The following is a 6,083-nucleotide window of genomic DNA, read 5'->3' as shown; positions in this document are numbered from 1 at the left end:
CATATGGGAGAAAATTCCTTTAACAGAAAAAAAACTAAGACTAAACTGAAACCCCAACAAAGGGACAGAGAGTTCTCAGTAAGACAAGTCCCTAGTACCACAAGAACCACTTTATATTAGGGTGACCAAAAAGGCTTCTCCCAGGATGCTTGTTCTGTTATGTGAATCTATCCCAGTTTGGATTCCCTGGCTGGCTGTCAGCCTCTACCCCCTCGTCCCTCCTCCAGAGTTCCCCATTGCCCCCCGTTCCCTAGTCCCGCCTTTTTCCCACCCCCAGATAAAACTCTGAGCTTCGGGGTCATGTTCCTATTTGCCTCTGCACCCTTTGACAGTGTAGCAGCAGTGAATGCTCCTGCTGGAACGCAGGCAAAGGCCCTTCTCGACTCCCTGCTACCGACTGTAACACTGAACCCACCCGTGCGTCTGTGGGGGCACGCAGGACCCCACAGAGCTGGGCAGGGACAGTACTATTTTTGTAAATTATCTTTTTCAGTGGAACAATGGTGATTTTCACCATGTATCTCCTTGACCTATAAATGTGTCTGTGAATCTCAAGACAGAAGAGATACTGCAAAGATCTCTGCAATTCTCAATATTTAGTTTAACAGATTCCACTTCATACAAACAAATAGAATGAAAGCCAACTGTTAAGAGAAACAAAATCTAGGACATTGTTTCCACTTAATTATTCACAGTAAAGAGATGCTCAGCATTCTGATGTGCACATTAAAACTAAACAGTCTGAATGGTTGTACAGAAGGATTATGAACATTACATGAAAAGTGCTTTGTGTTTCCAAAGGGAGTCTTGTCTTCAGCTGAATGCAATAATATTAATAGACAATCTACAGATTATCTCCTGATTACTGAAAGCATTACTCATAGCATGGTTTAAAGCCCTCCTTATGACATGAAAGGCAGCATTAACATGAGTCTTCAAACTGAGACACTGCAAGAACCTCCTTTCCCCTCAGCAGTTTCCCCGGTTTTGTTCAATTTCTTTTGAAAGGGTTATTCTAGACTCCCAGTTCACAACTTCACATACAAGCTATGAAGAAACAGCAGATCAATGAGCTCTTATAACACAGCTGTTACTTAAGCATTTGATTTTAAAAGAAAATAGACTGTGAAATCCAATTCAATATGTGCCTTTCTATTAGGGAGACAAAGCACAAGCCATTTTTCACATATAAGATGCACTATGAGCTAACATTTACGCAGAGCCATTCCTTGAATTTAAAAAACCCATTTGACTAAACCATGCAATGTGGTTTGAAAATGATTTTATATTTAATCAGAAGATTTAGTTACCACAAAGAATTTTGTTGCTTACAACACTTAAGAATTTTATATGTAAGAATGACCAATATAAATAGTGTCAAACTGAATTTTCCTATCAGGAAATCAAATTTTTAAAGAACACTAACCAGAAGTAAATCATCAAATAGTTACTTCTTTGGTGACGTTTTTCAGCATAGTTCATGAAAATGAGCAATTTCTTTGAGAAAAGAAAATGCAAACTGAGCAGAATGTCTGATATTTTCCATGCTAATACAAGCTCTAGAAATATTTTGCAAAGAGTACAGATCTCATGACAGAAAACATGAGCACAGTGTGAATCCCAGAGAGCACATGCCCAATAAAAACCACAGCCCCTACACCTATATGGAATGAAGCTTTTCAAGAATACATATTTATGTGCAAATAAAAAGATGGAACACTCCACTAGGTATAAACTATGCCTGCAACTAATTGGATTTTTGCCTAACTTGTCTCATTCTAGCTAGGAAGTGTTCTCTTAAAAAATACTGACTTTTATCAGAGACACTATCTTCTGAAACTTTTCACTTTGTTAATTTCTGTTAACTACTGCAATGGAATTGTATCGATGATGAAGGCTAAGAACCAGGATAAATAAGTATAATGGAGGTCACTGTCCTGTAGGTATTGTTCCCTAGATTTAAGCCTACTACTCTATTAAGCACACACTTCAGTGTTGGGATGGGGGAAAAAATAAGGGGTGGGGGTGGGTGCAAACTTCGTGGCTGCCAGGTAACTATCACTACACCTTTCACTTCTCAGTCCCAAATGCAGGCATTGTACAGAAGCTATCCATAGAATAACAGTTTCTAAATATAGCATATTGCATATCGTGGGCAGTTTCAGATTTTTTACTCTCTCTCTGCAGAACTCCTCATTTTAAAAGATGGAAAGCAAGTAATTTTGTCTGGGATGTGCATTTAGAAAATCATGTATGAACCTGTTGCATATTCAAAGCTTGTCCCATTTGTTGCTTCATTCAGTATGCTGTTTATGAATTCCACTTCCATACTACACTTGATCATGCTTAAGTGATACATCCTAACTCCCACTGTTTAGCACCTGCCAACACACTCATACTCTTCCTGTTGGTATCAAGGAGGAGGTCAGGAGCCCCATGCCTGAGCAGGTGCATGTCTGAGAAGAGGTTGTGACCCCACGGGAAGCCTGTGCTGGAGCTGGGTCCTGACAGGGACCTGCAGACCCATGGAGAGAGGAACCCACACCGTTGCAGGTTTCCTGGTAGGACTTGTGACTCTGTGGAGGGACCCACGCTGGAGCAGCCTGTCCTTGAAGGACTGCACCCCTCAGAAGAGCGACCCACACTGCAGTAGTTTCAGGAGAGCTGTTGCCTGTGGGATGGACTCACATTGGAGAAGTTAATGGAGAACTATCTCCCATGGTAGGGACCCCATCATGGAGCAGGGGAAGGACTCCTCTCCCTAACCAGTGGGAGAAAACAATGTCTGATGAACTGGCCATAACCCCCATTCTGTCTCCCTGTGCCCCTGGGGGAGGAGGTAGAGCTGGGAAGGAGGGAGAGGTGGAGAGAAGGTGTTTTTAAGCTCTTAATTACTTCTCATTATCCTGCCCTGGTTTTGTTAGTAATAAGTTCAGTTAATATCTCTAACTGGAGCCTGTTTTGCCTGTGACAGTATTTGGTGAGTGGTATCTCCTGGTCCTTATCTCAGCTCAGGAATCCTTCGTTGGGTTTTCTCTCCCCTGTCCAGCCATGGAGGGGAGCAATAGAGCTGGTTTGGTGGGTGTGTCGACCCAGGGTCAACCCACTACACAAGTTCTTACTATCAGCAGGGGATGCCATGACTAACACAGTTAAAGTCAGATTGAAACTCAGGATTAATTCCCATGTATAGGCAGTAAGTGATGCTAAAAAGATAATTTTGCTCCTCGATTCATCAAGTGCATGATCATTTAACATGCAAATGTATCTGGAATATTTCACTTGAACTTATCTCATCTGAAAAGCTGACAGCAGTTACTGCTTTTGCCAACACAGCTTCACCATTTACGAGAATGCCTGTCAATCTGATTTCCCCCCATTTACCCCTGACTTTAAAACCCCTAAGGGAAAGCCAGTTGAGCAGCCTGTAATGAACTGCTCAAATTACTTAGGAGTTAATTGTCTCTAAGTTGAGTTAACAGTCGAATGATACAGCTGTGTTTTAGGCAGAATGCCACTTCAGCTGCCTCATGGCACTCCCTCAACTCAAGGACCACAAGTTTTGCTTACTGTGCTGGCTCCAGGCACAGCACTTGCACCAAGCCTCAGTGTGGCAGAGCAAAGCTTTATTTTCTAATCCCTCTCTCAGTCAGCCTTCAGGGAAAGCCTGACTACCTGTCACATGTGTCACAGACAGTAATGCTGAGCTGTTCTGTGCCAATTAAATTCAAGGAAAAAAACCACAATTGCTTTGAGTGAAGTAACTCTAATACCAGAATAAGTGGAAGCAAGAGGAAAAACGTTTATTGTTTCCCCAGCTTTGAAGAGCAAGGTAAGCAAAACCTCCAAGTTGCACCTTATAACAAAGCAAAGCTTAGTAAGTGGGCACTTAAACCACAGTGTGCAGCCATCAGGGGACTCAACTTGTGTGATGAGAAGAGACAGCAATGAAACAGAAGAGCTCCTGACACTCATCAAAAGCCAGATCTACACAAAGACAGATCTAGCATCCCACATACAGTGTGTCATTTCCTTAGCTTAAGCTGTAAGTCCATGCCAGGGGGAACACTACTTTGGCAAATAGGAGCCAAGGACAACGTGGTCCAGAAGCTTGTTCCACTATGAATTAAACAAGAAAACACTCCCTACAGAGATGATAGTATGAATCTGGAAGTGGCATTAACTTACACAGATCCTTTTTACTGACACCTCTGAAGAGCTGAAACTAGGCAGTTTTGCCATCTCCCTCTCAGGCTCAAGCCTAAAGGTTCACAAACTGTGAAAAGCAGGCACAGAAACGTTCATACCATTAAAAAACCAAAGCAAACCTAGAAGACCAGATGTTTTTGCAAGTAGGATTCTCACACTGAAAGTGAGAAAAAGCCAGGTTTGGCATTCAGGAAAACTTTTAGTACCAGTGAGGTTTGTGCTGGAGAAAGACCAAAGGTCTTACTAGCAGATTTTGAAGACATCAGAACACACATGAAATAAAACCTGTCCCTACTGCAGAAGGCACTATCAGTAACTAAACTTTCCATGCTGTAATCTCTATTTAGTTACAGCTGGTTTGTGATACTCAATGTTTCAAATATATCAGAACAGCATAGTGAGAAAAGAAATGTATTAAACTGAGAAGCAGGGTAGAGCATAATATACAATAATGACCAAAAATTAGATTGCACATGACCATGCATTTAGTCTCCACACACTCAGAATTTCCATGTTATTTATCAAAGTGCTCCTTACAGGTTGAGAGTATTAGCTGGATTTTTCATAGTAGGGTATTTAAACATGTGTTTCTCTGTTATAGAAGGTTCCCACAGTATGTGAGAGGGAGAGAGTATGATAAAATGAATGTAACGTGCATGAGAGTTAAAACCTTAAAACCCATATTCTTCAGAAGGAAAGGGAGAAAATTAACTTTGTTTTACCTAAGACACACTGCAGAGAGAGACAGTGGGAGCTTTTTGTCAACTCAACCAGCCTGTTGAGTTGACAAGCAAGGAGGTGACTTAACCTTTCAGAAGGTGCTTGGTAGACCTTGTTCCCCTACCACTTTCACACTGCTGGCATCATCCGTACTCAGCCTTTCAAAAAGATCACATTCTGTCATAGGAGAGAAAACTGACAGAAGTTATAGATATGTCCAAGCACTAAGCTTGTCAGAAATAAAAGGTTGTTTAAATTCAAAATTAAATTAGTTTTTTGTATCCCAACACTTATGTTCCAATATTCTCAGATGTATTGCTGTATTTTATCTTCCTTTAAGGCAATGCCAAAATGAAAATATGAGCTCTGGTGCACTCATAATTAATAATCAGATTAAAAGCTCCTAATTAGTTTTCTTAACTCTCCATGCTTCATGCTTAGCATTCCTAATTAGTTTGGCAACTTATACAACATGGCTCCATGAAAGCTGAAGTTTGTCAGAGCTTCAGCCCTTCAATGCTTCCCTATAGGGTTGTGTGCTCTGTTGGAAAGGCAGCATCACCCACCAGCAAGTTCTGTGGCAGAACTTGCCAAGACTTCAGGGTTATTACAGAACTACTCAACAAACAATGAAAGAAACACCTCAATTCAAATCCTATTCTCAGTGATTGATGAAAGAAGTACCAGCATGTGACTCGCAACTTCATCTAACCAATTGGCACATGGACTTCTGCTATTCCACAAGCAGTTCCAATAAATTCATAGAATCATTATAGAATATCCTGAGTTGGATAAGGAGCCACAAGAATCATCGAGTCCAGCTCCTGGCCCTGCACAGGGCAAGCCCAAGAGCCACACCATTTGTCTGAGAGCATCGTCCAAACACTTCTTGAACTCTGTCAGGCTGGTGCTGTGACCACTCTCCTGGGGAGCCTGTTCCAGTGCTCAACCACCCTCTGGGTGAAAAACCTTTTCCTAATACCCATCCTAAGCTAAAATACATTGTTCAAGTGAATTACTTGTAAAACATTCAACCATGTAAGGTAAAGCTACTCAATTCAACTGCTTCCAAAATACACAGAACTACTAAGTTCTTACCATCAGCATAATACTGATCTGTTGTTTAAAAACTGCTGTCTTACCACATAAAAATG

The 6,083-nt window shown here is 41.3% G+C and overlaps 1 protein-coding gene across 1 annotated transcript in view; it reads right to left on the bottom strand.

Moving 5' to 3' along the window:
• Positions 1-6,083, bottom strand: part of ATP6V1H (ATPase H+ transporting V1 subunit H) — a 51,624-nt gene that overhangs the window by 8,261 nt on the left and 37,280 nt on the right. The window lies entirely within an intron of this gene.

The sequence above is a fragment of the Corvus kubaryi genome, unplaced genomic scaffold (genome assembly GCF_017639235.1).
Source record: "Corvus kubaryi isolate FWS band 111438036 unplaced genomic scaffold, C.kubaryi_AGA036_p1.0 37312, whole genome shotgun sequence".
Lineage (NCBI taxonomy): Eukaryota > Metazoa > Chordata > Aves > Passeriformes > Corvidae > Corvus > Corvus kubaryi.
Note: the sequence above shows the minus strand (reverse complement) of the source record. Positions and strands in the feature narration are given on the sequence as shown.